This window comes from Mauremys reevesii, linkage group 4, assembly GCF_016161935.1.
Source record: "Mauremys reevesii isolate NIE-2019 linkage group 4, ASM1616193v1, whole genome shotgun sequence".
NCBI classification, from domain to species: domain Eukaryota; kingdom Metazoa; phylum Chordata; order Testudines; family Geoemydidae; genus Mauremys; species Mauremys reevesii.
The window spans coordinates 57655242-57675205 of record NC_052626.1 but is presented as its reverse complement, the minus strand read 5'-3'; the positions used below and the strand labels follow the sequence as shown (position 1 = coordinate 57675205).

General features: G+C 39.0%; 1 long non-coding RNA gene across 1 annotated transcript in view; it reads right to left on the bottom strand.

The window, feature by feature from the left end:
* Positions 1-18758, bottom strand: part of LOC120404725 — a 161684-nt gene extending 142926 nt beyond the window's left edge. Inside the window, exon 1 of the long non-coding RNA XR_005598135.1 lies at positions 18420-18758. This is a non-coding gene — a long non-coding RNA (uncharacterized LOC120404725). The remainder of the gene's footprint in view (positions 1-18419) is intronic.
* Positions 18759-19964: the final 1206 nt, after the last annotated feature.

Below are 19964 nucleotides of genomic sequence, written 5' to 3'. Positions count from 1 at the left end.
TATCTGAAATTAATTTGATCCTATTCAATGAATCCTGAAGTACCCACATGTAAAATATTCTTAAAGTCAAAGGATATTTTGCCTGCATATGAACTGCTATATTATAGCTTGTAAATTCTTTGGTATCATCAAAGGCACCATATAAAGTTAAAATCTTTATTTCACCCAAATATTTGTTTATGGCAGAAAGACATCCTTGAAATCATATCTTCAGGGACTTGTAATTAGTCTCCTTTCTTATAACTCTAACATGATTTATAAAATATCTTTCATCTTGAAGGATCCCAAATCATTTTATTTGAGTGTTGTTAAGTTGTCTGTTCTGATACAAATCACTCACCAATGAAATGCAGCCATTTTAAAGAGTGAAACAGCAAACACTCTATAAGATCAACTGTACGTAAAATATTATTTTTTAGAATGAGATGCAATTGAAACTACAAAGAGAATTATTGACCAGCAGAATATAATTGCAAGAGTTATAATTTTGTTAAGAAACTTGTGAAAAGTGAAAATGATTTTTAATGACAGTGAGTGGCAAGAGCTCTGGTTTAATAGTTATCTCATCACACAGGAAAAGGATCAGTATAATACTCTCCAGGGGATCAGACACACTGTTTTACTTGAAATGTCACCTACCCAATTTCACAGAAGAGAGTTTAAGGATTTCACTCTGATTGATAAACAATTTAGAGTATAAGGAAGCAGATGTGTTTAATTTCTGGCGTAGCAGAAGAACTGACAGGACTCACACTTACAAAGAAAAGGAGAGATGGATCTGTTTCATGAATTAGAACTTTCAAAAAATTCTTCTTCTATTTGTCCAAATAAAAGGTTGTCAAAACATGATGTTTTTAATTATATTTTAAGAGACATTTTATATGTATCCCTTAAGTGCCTCCAGCTGTCCCTTGTTGAATCACTATAAAAAAGATGAGCACTTGTTGAAAACTTTGAAAACATTCTACTCAAAACATCGTATATTCTGTATTTCTCTTCCTTTCGGATCTTCAGTTCTCTGTACCTTGGAATCAAAGCAGGATCGTTGTTTCATAAGATCATTGATTTTGCTTCTGTTGCTTATTTCCCATTTGAAACTATAATTCTTTAGATGTACCATCATGAATAGACATTAGAGTACTTATGAAAAGGAGATGGAATGCACACATACATTTTAGGTGTAATGTTCAAATGCTCCATTCACCAAAAATCAATGCAGGCAGCATGTTAAAGAGTAACAATAGGAGGCAGAGATGTGTTCTGTTCTTTAGTTGTAATCCATGATAATTTCCCTATCAATTAAATATGAAGTCCCAAAGGACTGCTCTCAAGAGGTCCTGAGCTTCAGCAGCTCTCAGTGGGAACTCTAAGAATCCAACTCAATGAGGGGATTTGGGGCCCAATTCACAGTTGCCATGCAGCACCATTTGTACCACACACCCTTCCTCCTCACCTTGGGAAATACCCCTGCTGAAGAACTCATTGTGTGGCACTCCTACAAGAGCCTTAACATAGAGCGCATTCCCGAGGGGTGTGGCTGAAGCACTCTTACACCCAGGCTCCCAGTAGCTGCAAAACCCATACTAGTAGTCAGGTGCAGGTTGGGGTCCTCAAGGCTGCCCTTATCTGTTTTGTGAGCTGCAATGGCACCAGCAGCTCTCAGATCAGTGGTAGGGTCATAAGCCCCCTCGTCCCATTCAGTCCCTGCACTAGCTTAGGAATGATTCAAGACCTATGACTATAAGTGGCAATTGAAGATCAGGACCGGAGGTATCATATCTGGTTTGCCTGAAAATGTATTTATTTAAGGGCAAAGGATGAGAAATACAGAAAGTTTTAAGTAATTTTTAAACAATATTTATATTAGATTGTGGGATATCTCAACCTTTATTATTTATATTACAGTAACACTGAGAGGACCTCCACTGAGATCATGAGCCAACTGTACTAGGCCTTGTACAAACACATAGTAAAAGACAATCCCTGCCATGAAGTCCTTACAATCTAAATTACCTTGTATGTATATGGATATATAAATATACTACAGTAACAGATGATGTGTGAGGTATTGCTGGATAGAGCTGTGAGAAAATGGTGAACATTTTACTTTTTTCTATTTCATTTTGGATACTTTTTCGCCTCTTGTGTTTTGCATTTCCATGAATTTTGATGAAATTGCTATTTTCACATGTCGCATGTAAAGCCACTTTCACTCAAAAATGGGCCCATTTTGCCATTAGTGGCCTAATCGTCTTGTTTTCTGGTACTGGTTTCATCGTTCTGTATATCTATGTGTATTTCTTATATAAATATTCCTAAGTACTTTTCTGTGGTTATTGCACTATGTCTGAGTGTTTTGATTATTATTAAAATGCCCTGAGGTTTCTCTTTTACTTCAGGAAATTCTCTCTATCCTTTATGTGGTAATGTTCCCATAAGTAGGAAGTCTATTTTTTGTTCCATATTATTGTTTTTCAGTTTCCCCTTAAGTTTGATACATATAAAATTCTAGATTTAATTTAGATGTACGTGGATGTTGACATTTATCTTCCAGACTCCAACAGTCTATTATTATTGATATTACAATAGCATCCAAAGGTCCCAATCGGGGAGAGCATTGGAGTGGGTACTTTGCAAACACATAAGAGAGTTCCTGAAGAGTTTCCAGACTAAATTAAGACAAGATGCAAGAAATGAGTGTAACAGACAAACTGAGGGAATTGTGGAGGGAAAATGAGGAAACTATGACAGAACTCATGGTTACAAGAACTTGCTTCAATAAAACCCAGATGGTTTTAACCATTAGGCTATTCCTTAGGGACTGTCTCAGTCCTATTTTCCAGAGATCTGAGGAAAATAACTGAGGTGTAGTATGCCAGGACAGTGTTGGTTCTACCATTGGAAACTGGGACACAATCACTTTAGTACCTGGTGCGCCATATCCTCAGCCTCCCCTCGTTTGGCTCCAGAAACATCACTATCCTGCTTTTGGTTGGGCCATTTCAAGTGCTTCTAAGCAGTTAAGCCCTCTGGCCCAATGATAGAATCTGCCCCCTCACCTTTCCAGAGGTAAATAAAAAGTCTAACAAAACAAAGTCTTTTCTATTTTCCCACAGCCATTAATCCCCTCCTCATGGGTCCCCAGTTACCCTTGAATCAGGTCTTCTTAAATCCAATTGATCCCTTCCTCAGCACTTCAGGCCCCAGCACTCTCTCAGCTCCATAGTTCCCACTGAACAGGGGACCACTACCAGTCCCACACACTGGACCTAGGACCTGCCTAGAAAGATGACAATTCATTCCTTCTATACGGCACCTCCTGCCTTTTATTCCTAAGTGTTGGAGCCAACAGCTGCAGCTGTTTACCTCCATCCTAATTCCCCATAGTATTTAAAGCTGTCAGGTGCATAGCACTGGGCATAACAAAAATCTACAGGTAGAAAGTAAAACTAGACAAATTCAAATTAAAAATACAGCCCAAATGTTTAACAGTGAGGGTGATTTACCATTGGAACAAACTATCAAATGAAATGCTGTTTTCTGCATCTCTTGATGTCTTCAGGTCAAGACTGGCTGACTTTCTGGAAGACCTGGTTTATCCTTAAACAAGTTATTGGGCTCAATACATGGGGTAGCTGGTTGAAATTTTATGGCCTGTGTTATACAGAAAGGTACACTACATAAGTTGATGGTCCCTTCTGGTCTTAAAATCTATGACTATGCAACTTGCATCTACTATATAAAGACTTCAAAAGCAGGCGCATCAGCTTCAATAGTCTTTTATTTCCTTGTAACCAATTCTGACTTGTGTGCCTCATTACCTGTAGCCATTGTAGCAGAGCTCTGACCTCCCCCCCGCACCCCCCATGTGTCCTGAACTTCTAGGCAGTTTATGCTAGCCTCAGTGGCTCACTGTGACCCTCCACGTAGCCTTCTCTCTCTAGGGCCAGGGTTACAGTCTACTGAGCCCTTTTCATCTTAGGCCAGCAAGGAGGCTGGTGAGAGAACTCCCACAGTCTCTGTTGTCCCTGGGGGCTTATTTCAGAACAGTTTAGCCTCCTGTCCTGACAGGGGCCTGACTTCCCCTCCCAGGAGATGTTCCTGTAGTGGTGGGTTAGGGGGAACCCAGGCCCATCCTCTACTCTGGGTTCCGGCCCAGGGACCCTAATGGTAGCAGCTGTTGGCAGCCAACCTTTCACTGCCAGAGTTGCTACATTTCCCTGGGCCACTTCCCCACAGCTCTCCTGCTTCTCCCTTCTTCACCCTTACCTTAGGGCTCCCTTACCGATGGTTTGAGGGTGTCTTCATTAACCAGCCCTTCAACCACACTTCCTCTTCTCTGGCTCCCTAGCTCTCCTCTGCCTGACTGGGGTGAGCCCTTTTTATAGTATCAGCGGAGCCTTAATTAGAGTCAGGTGGTCACATTAGCTTAATGGCCTCACCTGACTCTTTGCAGGTTAATTAGAGTCAGGTGTTCTCATTAGCCTGGAGCAGCCCCTGCTCTGGTCAGTCAGGGAACAGAAAACTGTTAATCCAGTGGCCAGTATATCTGCCTTCTGCTATTCTGATGTACCCAACTGGCCTGGGTCTATCACACCATTTAACATCTATCTTCTGTAGTTAATAAGTTAGTTTTGTTCTTTTACCTAAGCCAGTGTGTTTGGATTCAAGTGTTTGGGAAACTCCATTTGGGATAACAAGACTTCTGCAATCATTTTCTATTAGTAAATTACAAATTTTATATGAGCTTGTATTGTCCAGGAGAGTGCTGTTGGCAGTACAAGACGCACATTTGGAGGGGGAAAGTCTGGGATTGGGAGTTTGCTGGTATTGCCTTGCGGTGTAATTCACGTATTGCTGGCTATAGCACTCATACTCTATAGCTGGGAGTGATTTACCTGTTTGAGACTGTGTGTGAGCAGACCAGGAGTGGTTGCTCTCACAGTGAAGCAGTGTAAAAGACACCCCCGGTTGAGGAATGGAGGGGACACAGTTGTCCATCAATCCATATTGTACCCTGGATAATGTCATACAGTGTAATTATTCTCACAAGGTAGTTAGTTGGTCTTCAGATTGTCAGGTCTATTTCTTCATGAGCTAGACAGAATAGACACGGTGTATCAGCCAGCAACCTCTGCCTCTCACTGAATTGTGTGCCTTGTAACTCACAGTGGAACTTTGGCCCAAGTACTAGAAGAGCTTTCCCTATCGCTGTGGGCTATCTGGAGCCATGCAAGGCCCCCAGGGGATAAGAAAGCATGCTACTGGCATTGGAGAAGAAAAAGTACCAGAAGAGAACCAGAATCCAACACATTAGTTTGTAATTAAGGGCCTGATCAAGCAATGCTCTGAGCACCTCCCAGGAGGTTCTGAGTATCTTCAACTCATCAGACTATATCAGTGTCTCAGTTTATTCAACAATACATTGCCAGGAGAAATGGCCAGGAGATTGTATTACAGGAGGTGTGTTTCAAATTGGTATTCAAAGGCAAGTACTCATAAGGACATAAGAACAGCCATACTGGGTCAGATCAAAGGTCCATCTAGCCCAGTATCCTGTCTTCTGACAGTGACCAATGCCAGGTGCCCCAGAGGGAATGAACAGAACAGGTAATCATCAAGTGATCCATTCCCTGTCACTCGTTCCCAGTTTCTGGCAAACAGAGGCTAGGGAAACCATCCCTGCCCATCCTGGCTAATAGCCATTGATGGGTCTATCCTCCATGAATTTATCTAGTTCTTTTTGGAACCCTGTTATAGTCTTGGCCTTCACAACATCTTCTGGCAAAAAGTTCCACAGGTTGACTGTGCATTGTGTGAAAAAATACTTCCTTTTGTTTTAAACCTGCTGCCTATTAATTTCATTTGGTGTTATGAGAAGGAATAAATAACGCTTTCTTATTTACTTTCTCCACACCAGTCATGATTTTATAGACCTCTATCGTATCCCCACTTTGTCATCTCTTTTCCAAGCTGAAAAGTCCCAGTCTTATTTGTCTTTCCTCATATGGAAGCCGTTCCATACCCCTAATCATTTTTGTTGCCCTTTTCTGAACCTTCTCCAATTCCAATATATCTTTTTTGAGATGGGGCAACCACATCTGCACATAGTATTCAAGATGTGGGCGTGCCATGGATTTATATAGACACAATATGATATTTTCTGTCTTATTATCTATCCCCTTCTTAATGATTCCCAACATTTTCTTTGCTCAAGTGTCAGGCAGCTGAGTTTTTGTTTTGTTTTGTTTGTTACTAATTTGTGCTGCCAACAGCCTGTGCTTTTTACTGAAAAAAGAGGTGGTAAGACTTTTGTAAATTAACTAACTGGATAGGTGCCTAGTAGCAATGCAAACTGCAATCTCTCTAGGGAAACAAACACATATAGAGTGAGACTCACAGCCTCACTTTCACACTAAGAACTCCCACAAAGCATCATAACAGGCTGCTGTCCAAGCCACAGAGCCACTTCACTTAGTACTGGTTTTGAAGGTAACATTCTGCTATGGTTGTTGGGCCTGAAAACTATCCAGGCTGGCTCAGAGTTTGTTTTGCTGCAGTTATCTAATATGAAAAAAATTATTCCCTCACATCTGTATTTTTCATACTACATGATCAGGCTTTACATGTTTACCCAGTAATAGGCATAAGCAGACATTGTGCCATATCCAAAGAAGCAGAAGATCAACAGTTTGATAAGAATGAACTGTAAAATCATCCAGTTGTATATTAAGGGGAAAGGAAAACAAGAACTAGTAATCTACAGATTCTGTTCGGTGAGATATAAAGGCATCTGATTTATATATTGCACTGATGTGACTTCTTAAATGCATACAGCTTTCTTCTACTCCAATGGGGGCTGCATTGGGCCAAATCCTGAGGTTTTTCATTTGTTATTTCATAAGTGAATGGAGTTTGGGATCCTCGGCTGGAAGTTTCTATATGCATGTCTAATATTTTACTTAGAATTCAAAGAAATACGCATTGAATTTTAGCATCCCAGGAGTTTTCCCTTTTTATTTAAAAATCACTGCTGTGAAACCCATTAAGGGATTTCCAAGTTTTCATGCTATCTTTTTTTTTAGGACAGGATTTTTGGACTTAATGTTTCTCCGCTGAAAAACACTGACCTGAAAGTTGAAAACAACTGCTGGTACAATTTGGTAAAATTGATGTTTTGCTTGGAAAAAGTCCAATTAAAGGCTTCATAACAAGGGAGAGCCTAAATTAATTTTGAAACCTAGCTTAACTGAATTTCAAGAACTTCAGACTTTCTTTTTAGCATACAATAATTAAAGCAAAGGACCTCATGCCATCGGAAGCTATATCATATTTCCACAATGCTGAGTACTACAGTAGCACACGTTTGTTTCCATTCTACAAACTTTTGCTCACTTTAAAATCTTATATCTGTAAATTAACTTTGCAAATCTTATTATTTTTAATCTGAAATCAAAGACCTCTATCATAGAATCATAAATTATATTGCTATACGCATCATCCTCATCAGGTTGTTCAACCTCCTTTATTGAATTGGAATGACTATACATTCTATAAACTTGTCCACATTGTTAGTCCTTATGGGCCAAATTTTCAAAACAACCTCTGAAATTAAACATGTAAAATTTGCATGTGCAAATATTTGCACAAGCATCATATCTAACTACAAGATTACCTACCAATATTCATGAGCAAAATGCAGATTTTGTGCATGCAAATGGATTCACATTCAAACTGTGTATAGTTTTAAGGGCATTCAGGGTCTAAACACACTTAGTTCCTTGACTCTTTCCTGTAAAGTTATATTCCCAAGTTCTAGTATAATTTTATTTTTCCCTAACTGAACATTGTCTATGAAAAGCTATTATACTGTATTATGAATTTAAGGTCATTTCTGGGTTTTAATTGCTGGGTTTCATTTATAACTTAAAATAGATCCCTTAGAAGGTAAAATAACATTCTTACTAGCTAATAACTTGTAGCAAAGCTCAAAATAGGTAGTCCTAAGGTAACACCATTTACATTGTTAAAATAAACTCATATTTTAATACATAAGTCACAAAATGGAAGATGAATTTCCATTGTTAAAAGTTTACCATTCAAGCTTTGCATGAACAAAATGGATTGATTTTGTCCTTCCCTTAAATAAGTATTTCTGCTCAGTATACAAGGTGGTTGTAGTCAGTATCCATAGTCACAGGAGCAAATAGAGTCAAGTCTGGATTTACTGGAAAGGCTATTAAGTGGCTGCACTGGAGAATACAAGTATTACATCACCCCTCAAAGCAACTTGCAACCTAAAACACCCTGTTAATCTCATAAGAATCCATCTCTTTGTTCCGATAAAAGGAGTCTTTTAATGACCCATCCTGTAGGTGTTAGAACCCTACAGGTTAATTACTGCTGATCCCAGTGGGATGTTGTGGCTCATAAGACTCCATCCTGAATAAAAGGAAGGCATAGGAATCCCTTCTCGCATAGAGGGTCTGCAACAGGGTCTGCAACAGCTCCTGATGGAAGGAACTCCAGAAGCAAGCGGGGGAGGGAGAGAGAAAGTATCTATGTGGTTTTATTTTGGAATGACATTTTCTAAATTTAAGACCTGAAGAAAAGAACTCTCTGCGGCTCAAAAGCGTGACCCTTTCACCAACAGAAGTTGGTCCAATAAAAGATACTATGTCACCCCCTTGTCTATCTAGTTTCCTAAATAAATCAGAACCCAAGAGGGGTGTCCCAACTCTATGTGTGTGTAGTTTTTGTGTCGAGTAACTTTAAATCAGCATTTCTGCAGTAATCCCCACTTTGTAGGTTTACCTCAGATAGTTTGTGGTGGTTCTATTACCTTTATATTTTATTCAAGGTAACAATAAAATAAATAAAGGAACCTGCAAAGTGAACTGCAGAAATCCAGTATCTTTGAATGGCATAGTCCTTGTGTTATAGTAAAAGGAATGTATCTGATCTGTAACTTCCCATTCAATTTTTCACAGTCTTCTTGGGAAAGAGAAGACACATTGGGCAGGTGGAGGACTGGGTCTTTAGTTTACTCTATAACTAGAGTTTCATTTCTATCGGCATTCAGCTGAGTTCAACTGGAATTGCAGGTGCTCAGCACACTGTGGGATTTGGCTTTATAAGCAGAGTCCACTTTATTGCAGGTAAAATGCCCTTTCTGCACCAAACAGCCTTATTTGTGGCAAAAAAAATAATGAAATTTCTTCCTTAAGCAAAATGTGCATTTGCCCCAGCTGTGAATTTTTCATTACAACCCTTATGGGAATGTCCAATGGAATTGGAAAAGAAAATGACAAATCCTGTATCAGTTCTTGAGTCCTAAAAAAAAGATGTGCCAGAACTCCCTTCTCTATTGAAGCTCTGCTGACACCAGGCCAGGTTGACTTGCTCATGGGCAGCAAAAGGGGGAAGAGGTCACTGTGTTCTTGTCAGCACCTTCAATCATTGCATTGATAAAGCACCTTTCCTCCGCCCTATCTTGAAAGGAAGAAGTGGGTGCCTGCACCTCTGACCATAGGTGAGGCAGGGACAGTGGTGCAATGAAAGGAGGGCAGGATCCCCACCCCACCCCCTGTCCAGTTCTCAGCTGAGTCCTCCCACCCCATCCCACCCACCCCCCCCCCCCCAGTCTCAGCAAGTCCCAATGCTTCCTTCAGCTCAGCAAATCTCACCACTTCCCACATGAAAGAAGCACTGGGATGCCATTGTATAGCAATTTTGGCACCCTCAAGCTGTGCACTACATGCATTTCCCCCTTCCAACTTACCCTTGGCAGTCCTTGGGGACCATCTGTGTTTTGAGAGGTAGACAGGGTCCCCCACCTCATTGGGCTACTGCAGTAGCTCCCCTCATCTTAAACTGCTAAAAAAAATCACCAGAGAGAGACCAAATAGAGCACCTTTTATAACCTTTCAGGTGATTTCCTCATCAGCTTCAACAGATGACCACAGAGTCCTCCTAGGTGACTTCAAAAGTTGCCAGATGACCTCTCCCCTGTCACCCCCAGTTCTCCAGCATAGAAACCAACCTTTTGTTGAGAGTGCTCCCTTTTTGAATAGAGGATCATCAAGATTTAACAACCATCTATTTTAGACCTTTGCTACTGACTCCCTAGGAATTTCAGTCCAATTTAGAGGTGAAAGGTCAAGAGAAGAAAAAAGTCTGCACCTTCAAAATAGAGTTTGCAGCTTGGTAAATACATACAGAATTTTCATAATCTCACACAAAATTCATAAACTCTACAGACAGATTCCCCAAATCATCACAGATAGCAAGGCAAGATTTATTAAGAGTCTACTCTTTTAGCTTTATATTGTCCACACACTTGAAAATATAAGTTACAAATATACAGTTATAGTATATATATACAGTATATACAGCACTACTTCAGTCACTGGCATTCTACGTTAGAGATACTTAAAGTGGTTTGTCTCACTTATATTACAAGATTAATCTCAAGAATAACCAACTACTGATCAAAGGAAACAGATAAACTAATGCTATTTGAAAGAGTGCAAATACTTTTTTTTAAAAGAAGTGTCAGCACTACAGGCCTCTTCATTTTTTATAATGAAGTTTTATAAAGGAGGGTAATAGAAAATATATAATGAAAAATCCAGTGAAAAATCTTCAGGACCAGTCAAGAGCAGAGATGAGACCAAACCAGAAACACAGACTTATGTACCAACATATGTTTAGAGATACTAGGTGGGTTTAGAGAGATAACGTGTGTAAGGTAATATCTTTTGTTGGCCCAATGCAAAATATTACCTCACCCACTTTGTCTTTCTAATATCCTGGGACCAAAACAGCTACAACAATAATGCATACAACATATGTTTAGGTCGTTAGTAACTCCTGGAAATGCTACAATAGTTAACTCTGGAAGCTTGCAAATTCCTAACCCCAGACTACATATTTTTGCCAAATGTCACCTATTACTGTTAAACTTTGAATTTAGGAAGTTATTTGTCAAGTCTGAAATAAAACTGGCAGTTCCTAATCCTTCCTGGTGCATGCCATTGTGAATGCCAGTGACTCTACTACTTGCTAATGTTTACTGACACCGCCTAGAGATTTTAGCTTAACTGTAGCCAGAATACACAAAATATGGTAAAACTGGCCACATCTGAGTTTGCTAACAGGCCTACCGTATCTGCCCAAGTGCAAACACTTCTGCATGTACACTTTCAACACATTATAAACTTTGTGAACTAGATGCATAAGGTTCTCTCTGAGATGAAATTGGACTCTAAAGGCTTCCAGAGTCAGTCTGTTAATTTTGCTTTCTAATTAGTTCAGTGACTTTAAACCAATGGTAGAGGTGGACACAAAGTATTCCAGTTTCAGGTGTGTATAATATGCTCCTGTAATGTAATGGAGCTTGCTTGCCTTTTTTGTTTGTTTGTTTGTTTGTTTGTTTGTTTAGTGCTGTAAGCCATTAATTTTCTATGTGATCAATTACATGTAATAATTGTTTACAAAAGGAAATAACTAAGCTCCCTTATTCAAGAAGTGGCTATACTGCATCAGCCATCAACAATTTATTAAAGATTTTTCTTATATTGTGTTTATGGAGCAATGACTCCCAGAGTACTTACACCAGCAACAAGAGCTATACGTTTCCCGTGCACATTACTATTGTGACCATGGGACTCATACTTAACTAAAATAAAGCAGAATATATAATTCATGCCTCCTATTAAAATATTTGTTAGAGAAGTGCAGAAACCTAGAACCGTCCATTCTTTTATAAAAACAAGAGTCAAATCGGGCCAGTTTTTATTAATTTTACTTTCTGGCTTAGTCTCACATGGATTCACATCCTTGCATTTCATTTTGATGTTGAAGTTTAAATAAACACAAAAAGTCAAAGCAAAGTTCTGTCCAAACTTGAAGATTTTTGACTGGTTTCAACTTGTAACCATTCAAAAATTCTATTTCACGCACAAGGTATCCACTCAAAGCTACCAATCAGTACAAGCTTGCTCTAAACTCGGTACAGGCTCACCCAAAACTCAGTCAAAGCTTGCTGAAATGTTTGCATACTGCAACAAACATTTGGGCAAATTTGACCCAAGTTATGAGTTCCCTTACAAGTTTCATGCTCAGAACAACATAACTAAGATAAAAATGTAGGTATATGGGACTGTAGCAATAGAATGAAGTTCCTTTATTATCTGAATCATGAAGATTTATATTCATTATAATTTTCCCTATCTTCTGTAAGAGTGGATAATCTTGTTATCTTTTAAAAAGTTGAACATTTTATTGAATTCTAATAATCCCTTGACCTCCAGGATATTCTGGGGCAATAAGGTTAATTGTACATTGTGTAAAAAGGCAATTACTGTAATAAATTTTAAATTAGCTGCCTACTAGTTTTCATTCTTTCATTAGTTTCATCCCCTTTGTTCTTTCATTATAATAATGAGTGATTAGGAAGAGCCCAGTTTACCTGTTCTATACCTTTCATTTCATATCTCCTCTTTAACATCCCTAACCTTTTTAATCTGTCTTCATACAGAAGTCTTTTCATGCCACGAAGCATGCCTGTCTTTTGACTCTTTCATGGCATGAAGTAAAACTTCTCCTCTGAAAACGTATGCCCATTTCATGCCATTAGCCAGCTTGTAGAACTCTCATTGACATCACTGGGAGGTCCATTCAGGGGCCAACAACAAGGCCTTAACAGTGTTGCCAACTCTCCTCATTTGGTCATGAGTTTTATGAGAATTATTGTTTTCCTTAAAGCCCCAGCTCCTGGAGTCAAATGGATATGTGATTATTTCAGCCTTCGTTCTTAAAGAAAAAGTAAATTTCTAGCCCTCATGGCTGCAGGGAAGCTTCCAAATGTGAAGCCAGTGCACGCTAAAGGCTCAAAAATCAGAAGGCAAATAAAAAGAACACCAAATCTATTATTTTTATACAGTCTCATGATTTTAAAGCCAATCTCATGATTTTTGGTGAGTCTGACTCATGATTTTTTTGAATATTTGGGGATGGCAATACTGGCCTTAATAGGTAAATTTCTCCTAGCTATTCATTTGTATAGAGCAGAGCAAACAGGTTTCAGAAAAATCCACAACTGGCAAATGTAATATGCCAAATTTCTAGTAATTGCAAGTGATCTCTGTAAGTGCTATTTGCAGGCACTTCACAATCCCCTCTGATGTTAATTCAACAACAATCTTTAAAAAATAGATTTACTCTTTAAAATGTTTGCTGCATCTTTAGAATTCCATTTCTGAGAGCAGTTGAATTGAGGAAAATAAGACTGAAATGCTTAATACACTTATTAAATTATTTTATGTCATCATCTAGTATTCTGCTCAGGCTGATTATAGATAAAAGTGTTATTTATTGAGTGCAACTGACTGTAGTAAACTCTTAATGGTAGCAGAAACTGTCTTAGCATTTGCTTGGCAAACCAAGATATTAGAGTGTTTGGGATTCTTTTGAAAGATCAGTTTTTGCTTAAACAGAAAATATCTGGTATCAGAGGGGTAGCCATATTAGTCTGGATCTGTAAAAGCAGCAAAGAGTCCTGTGGCACCTTATAGACTAACAGATGTATTGGAGCATGACATGCATCCGATGAAGTGGGTATTCACCCACGAAAGCTCTTGCTCCAAAACGTCTGTTAGAAAATATCTGGGAAGTGTATTAGCCTGAATATCATTAAGGAAAATTTACTCAGGAGAAAGATCATTATTTTTGAGGGAGAGTTGGAATTTGGGTTACCAACTGTTAGAAAATGTACTAATTGTTAAAAACAAAAAAAAATATCGTTAAGTGCATTATGTCAGCAAAAATGGCAAGATAATTTAGGAAAATATTTTCCTGTGACAAATTTCCAGATTACCTGAACACTGTACTTTTCAAGCATAATCTGGATTTAAAGATATTTTTGATTTGGGGGGGTTGATGGTTGAAATAGCAGATTATGATCATATATATCAAGTTTTACACAAAGAGAGATTGTGGTCTACTGTTTACAGCAGGTGTTAGTACATACTCAGGACTCCTTGATTTAATTCCTATCTCTTTTATTGACTTCCTGTGTGACACTGGTAAAATAGTTTAATCTTACTGTGTCTCAGTTCACTCATCTATAAAATAATGAATAAATACTTATCTGCATGATAGAGGTATTGTGAGAACTTAAATTGTAAAGGGTTATAAAATCCTCAAATAAAAGGTATGATATAATTGCAAATATCATAAACAGGAGTTATATGAATTTAAAATAGCTTTGAAAACATTTTTCCAGATTTTAATATTGATTTGTGCCCACTGACACATCAACACAAGTACATAAATTTAAAACATAATATGCTTGTATGAAAAGAAAAAAAAGAAAAGCCTATGACAAACTGACAACCTACTCACACCAACCTCAGGTGAAAGCTTGTGAAGAGAGATGGGCTTTGCAATGTGACCTACAGATCAACAAACCCTTGTTATAACAGACAAGTTGCGGAAGTGAATTCCCAAGTCAAGCATCATCCAGTAAGAACCCCCTCTACCAGTCCCAGACAACTGAATCTAGGTACCATTAACTCAAGCACTGCTCTGAACCCCTACCACCATGTTGGCTCCATGGTAGGATATAGTTCCAAACTCTTTACCATAGAGCTTTATAGATTGAAATCAGCACCTTGACCTGCACTTGAAAGTAAGCAAGAAGCTAGGTAAATTAATGAATTGGTGCATTATGTTCCTTCTGGATAATACTATTGTTCTGAACTAGCTTCCAGGTGGTCCTTAAGTGCATCTTCTCTTTGAGTTTCACAGTAAACTCTGCTTAGAGACTTCCATGATAAGCAACTGATTACTCTCTACAGCAATGCTGAAACCATTATCAGCCAAAAACAGATCTAATCAAAGAATTAACTAGAACTGGTCGGAACATTTTCAAGTAAATATAACTTCATCAAAGCAAAACATTTCATAGAGATGTATCAGTTTTGCTGCAAGACTTTCACAGCCTGGTGGTTAGGGCAGTAGCTCAGGATGTAGGATAGCCAGGTTTAAGTCCCTACCTACACGGTCTGACGCAGAGTAATCTGAGATGAAAATCTCTGATCTGAATCAGGTCTAGCAGGGATTTGAACCTGGCTCCCCCAATACCCAAATCAGTACTCTATTCCCAGCCCCCTAAACACACTTCTCAAACCCAAAAGCTCAGGTTTTGATCCAAAAATTGATATTTTGACACACATGCCCTCCTACCTCTCCCTGAATTGAAAAGTTCAGGTTTCAATCCGAAAAACTGACATTTCAACACAATTCCATTTTCACAAAAACATTCTAACATTTTTGTGTTTGTTTCAATACAGAACTAAAAAGATTTTTTTAAACCTCAAAAGCTGCCACAAACCTACTTTCTTCCTAACATAGTCTTTTACACAGAGCAGGGCCTCCATAAAACAAATGCTGCATAATCTAAATGTGTCTGACTAAGGATGTATTCTCAGTTACGGGATTAAAAAATGTAAATGCTCCACCTGATAACACAGATTATTAGCAGATAAATATGACCAATGGTCTGTGATGGGATGGGATCTGAGTTACTATAGAGAATTCTTTCCTGGGTGCTGGCTGATGAGTCTTGCCCACGTGCTCAGGGTTTTAACTGATTGCCATATTTGGGGTCGGGAATGAATTTTCCTCCAGGGCAGATTGGCAGAGGCTCTGGAGGTTTTTCGCCTTCCTCTGCAGCGTGGGGCATGGGTCACTTACTGGAGGATTCTCTGCACTTTGAGGTCTTTAAACCACGATTTGAGGACTTCAATAACTCAGACATAGGTTAGGGGTTTGTTACAGGAGTGGGTGGGTGAGATTCTGTGGCCTGCATTGTGCAGGAGGTCAGACTAGATGATCATAATGGTCCCTTCTGACCTTAAGTCTATGAGTCTATGAGACTATTTTAACCACAGCCCATGGGAAGTGAATCAATTATCAGTGAAGGGGAGGCCACTGTGGATGAGAAGGCCAAGAGGTACCATTATCCAGCTATAAGCACCTTGGGAAGTGGGTCAACCCTTTGTTTTGTTGTTTGGATTGGATCCAAAAACTGTGTAATCTTAATCCACCACTGGTTAAAACTAATTACTGCAACAGATTACCAGCTATTTTAGGGAACCAAATTATAAACTCATCAATTAGAAGCAAGAAACAATTGCCCTAGGAAGCAATTAGAAATCAGTACTACAGAGTATTGTTGTTCAGTGCTCATCCACTTGTGTCTCTGATTAAGAGGTGGGTCACTCTTGCATAGCTGTGATTTCTGCACATGTTCTTTTATGAACTTTTGACCATGTATTGTCAGTTGTTAAGCCAGTTAAATCAGTCCAGAGTTACTATAAATTCTACACGTATCAAGCAACTTCAATGAAAAACTGTAAATTGTCATTAATCTTCACTTACACTTAACAGAGAAGGAAAAGTCTTAGTCTAGGTCTGACTGGACTCTAGTTTTCATTGGAATCGTACTCTGATATCTTCCATTCTCTCAGACTCATACATGGAAAAGGGCAATAAGTCCTAGTAAGTTCAACTCTGTCATCAGGGAAATTGGGAACTTGGAAAATATCACAGTGGCTAAGAGAACAGAACTATTAAGACACCTCATCAATTTTATGAACCAAATCATTTTTTCTGTGATTAATGCATCCAAATGTACTTTACAGAAATTGGTACACACACTGTGATATTAGTAAGTGTACCTATTTGGAGAGCTCTTTAGTAAGATAGTTTGACTTGGGTGGACAAGAGGTAGTTGATGAGAGAGAGAAGTCCAAGCCACAAAGCTCCATTGGGCTAAAATCTATACTGAAGCATTGATGAGGCATTGTTGAACAGGTTCTCATATCCTCCTTCCAAGAGGGCAACAAAAGCCCATGAAACAATGAGTAGAAAATATGTTTAAGGGGTGAGAAGCAAGATGTGGTAAAACTGCAATTGAAATATTTTAAATATACTATAAAATAAGCTGAAACTCTGTTTAATTAATGTGTCCTGATTAGGCAAAGTGAATTACGTGGATTATAGGGATAATGCACATTTTGAAGGATTGCAGTGTTCCTAGAAAGGAGCTCCCTTTTTTTAATATGTGTTGCTTTTATACAAGGAATAATGCATCTTCCTTACCCTAGTCGGGTAATAAATCAACTGTGTTCGTCTTTCAAGGTTCTGGTGCTAATGATGATCAGCGTCAGCTGTTTCAGCCCCTAGTGGTGCTGCAGATCAGCTATGATACATACAATCTGTACTTGGCTCCAGCTGGAAACAGGGAAGTTATATAACTAGGGCTGCAATTCCAGTAATTCATCAACAGCAAATCTAACATGTCCAGCACAGAGCCCCACAGCAAGCCAGGCATTACTTCTAGAAATGAAATTCAGGTCTGAGATTTTTACAGGATAAGAAAATCTGAGTTAAACACCCACATGAACCATTTCCCCTCACATTCTTGTCTATTAATGGATGCAAGTAGCTATGGAAGAAGTTTTCTGTCCAAGCAAGTATACATTCCAGATTTCTGTTATAGGAAGAGTGACAGCCCCCGCCCCAAATCCAAAGGCAAAAATAGTGTATGGAGACCCTGAACTTTTACTGACTCTTTTTTCTGTCATCTTCATCCAAATCCTCTGATGTTACTGCAGATTGTGTTTAGAGATGGTTATGGGTGCTGCTGGAATAATGCCCACCCCTCAACGCCAGGATTTTTAAAAGAGAGATAAATAGCACTTTCAGATTTTGGAAAGAAATAAGAGGACCTACGTAAATATACAATGTACAAAATGAAAAGCTAACCTTACCTTTTGCATGTACTAGTCTTCACCACTTACTTTAGCATAGTGCCTCACATGATTTAGATCAGGTGTAGGCAATCTCTGGCACACGTGCCAAAGGTGGCACATGAGCTGATTTTCAGTGGCATTCACACTGCCCGGGTCCTGGCCACCAGTCTGGGGGGCTCTGTATTTTAATTTAATTTTAAATGAAGCTTCTTAAACATTTTAAAAACCTTATTTACTTTACATACAACAATAGTTTAGTTATATATTATAGATTTATAGAAAGAGACCATCTAAAAACATTAAAATGTATTACTGGCACACGAAACCTTAAATTAGAGTGAATAAATGAAGACTCAGCACACCACTTCTGAAAGGTTGCCACCCCCTGATTTAGATTCTCATATGAGAAACACCACTTCAGACAAAATACAGGTATCGAGCATATTTTGTGGAGAAATTGATAGTAGATGGTTCTGTCTACCTTCCCGGACACAGTAAGGTATTAGAAGGAAAGGATTATGAAACTGTGTTATCTTAAAAGGTGAGTCCACTAGAAAGGCATGCTGGGAAAAAATTCTAATAAAAAGACAGCCTTACCATAGGAAGGATTAGTAGGCACGAGAAAGTCACAAAGGAAAGGGATTTCTTCTGTGTTTCACATACCAACACTAAATCACACAATGAAAGATCCCTGCTAGAAGTTGACTTCTTGAGTCTCTGGTTTGAGACCCCAACTGTTTCACTCAACTTTGTGGGCATGAATTTACACACAGACATCAGCTTCTCTTCCCTCCCCCAACAAAGACTAGCTGGACCCTCCCTCCAAAAACAGACTAGCCTGACTCCCCACTTTAGACACACAGGGGGTATGTCTACAGTGCAATTAAAAACCTGTGGCTGGCCTGTGTCAGCTAACTCAGGCGAAGGTGCTGTTTAATTGTGGTGTAGCTGCTCAGGCTCAGGCTGCAGCCGAGCTCTGGGACCCTCCCACCTTGCAGGGTCATAAAGCCCAGGCTCCAGCCCAAGCCCAGCCATCTACATCACAATTAAACAGCCCATTAGCCTGAGCCCGGTCAGTTGGCATGGGGCAGCCAGGGGTTTTTAATTACAATGTACACATGTCTTAAAGACCCATTCCCCACTCTAAATGGCTTATGGGTTGGTTAAAACCTCATTGAAACATTAGGGTATGGGTGTGCTCTTCACGTAAGACACCGTTAAAGGTCCCCCACACCCCAACAAATAAAGCATAATGGAGTCTGCCCAGACACTAGCACCCTGTGGATGGAGGTTCCACTGGGTACTCATTGGAGCAGGTGTGTTTGTGTGTATAGAAAAGACTAGCTGGGGGGCAGATTCAGAGGCATAGAAAGAAAGCCAAGCAGCAGCTTGGAAGCACAGCATGGCCCTGAGAGAAGCCTAGAGAGAGGTTCTGGGACAGGGTGCTGGCTGAACATAATCCTATATGCTAGAGAGTCCAAATCCCATTAGAAGTCTTTATAAAGGATTGTAAGTTCCCTAACTCATACTATATGAAATATAAATTTTTCATATTCAGGAGAGTTAATGGAGAAAAAAATCTCAATATCCTTCCCTCAGTAGATGGTTTATGACCAACCATCATAACAAGCAATAACATCTCTTCTTCACCTCAGGCCACCAACTAGTAAACCAACCATTAAGTGCAATACTTGAGAAATGCCTTGGATATAACTATTGTGCTAAAAAAGTGAACTTTCATCAGCCTATCAAAAAACTGAGCTTTTATCCAATAAACACATTATAAAACTAGTTCTAACTAAAAGCTGTTGAAAGAGCAGTGTGTTAATCCTTCACTTTGATTGTCTGCCAATGCATAACTTTTCTCTTAATTTAACATTAATCAATACTGTGGTCTTTCTTGGGACCAAACTCCAAAAATGTGCAGCTAATTGTGACAGCCTCTTTTTTTTAAAATTGCCTTTTTTAGTTTAATAGCAATAACAATGAAAGGCATACTATAAAAATACCTCAGCTTCAGATATTCATGGTCATAAATTCTAAAGCAGAGGTAAAGAGTTGCATTTACTGCTTCATAAGGCACAGCATTCCCATGTAGCAGTTATTTCTAAGATACAAAATATTTTCCCTGTTTGATGGCTT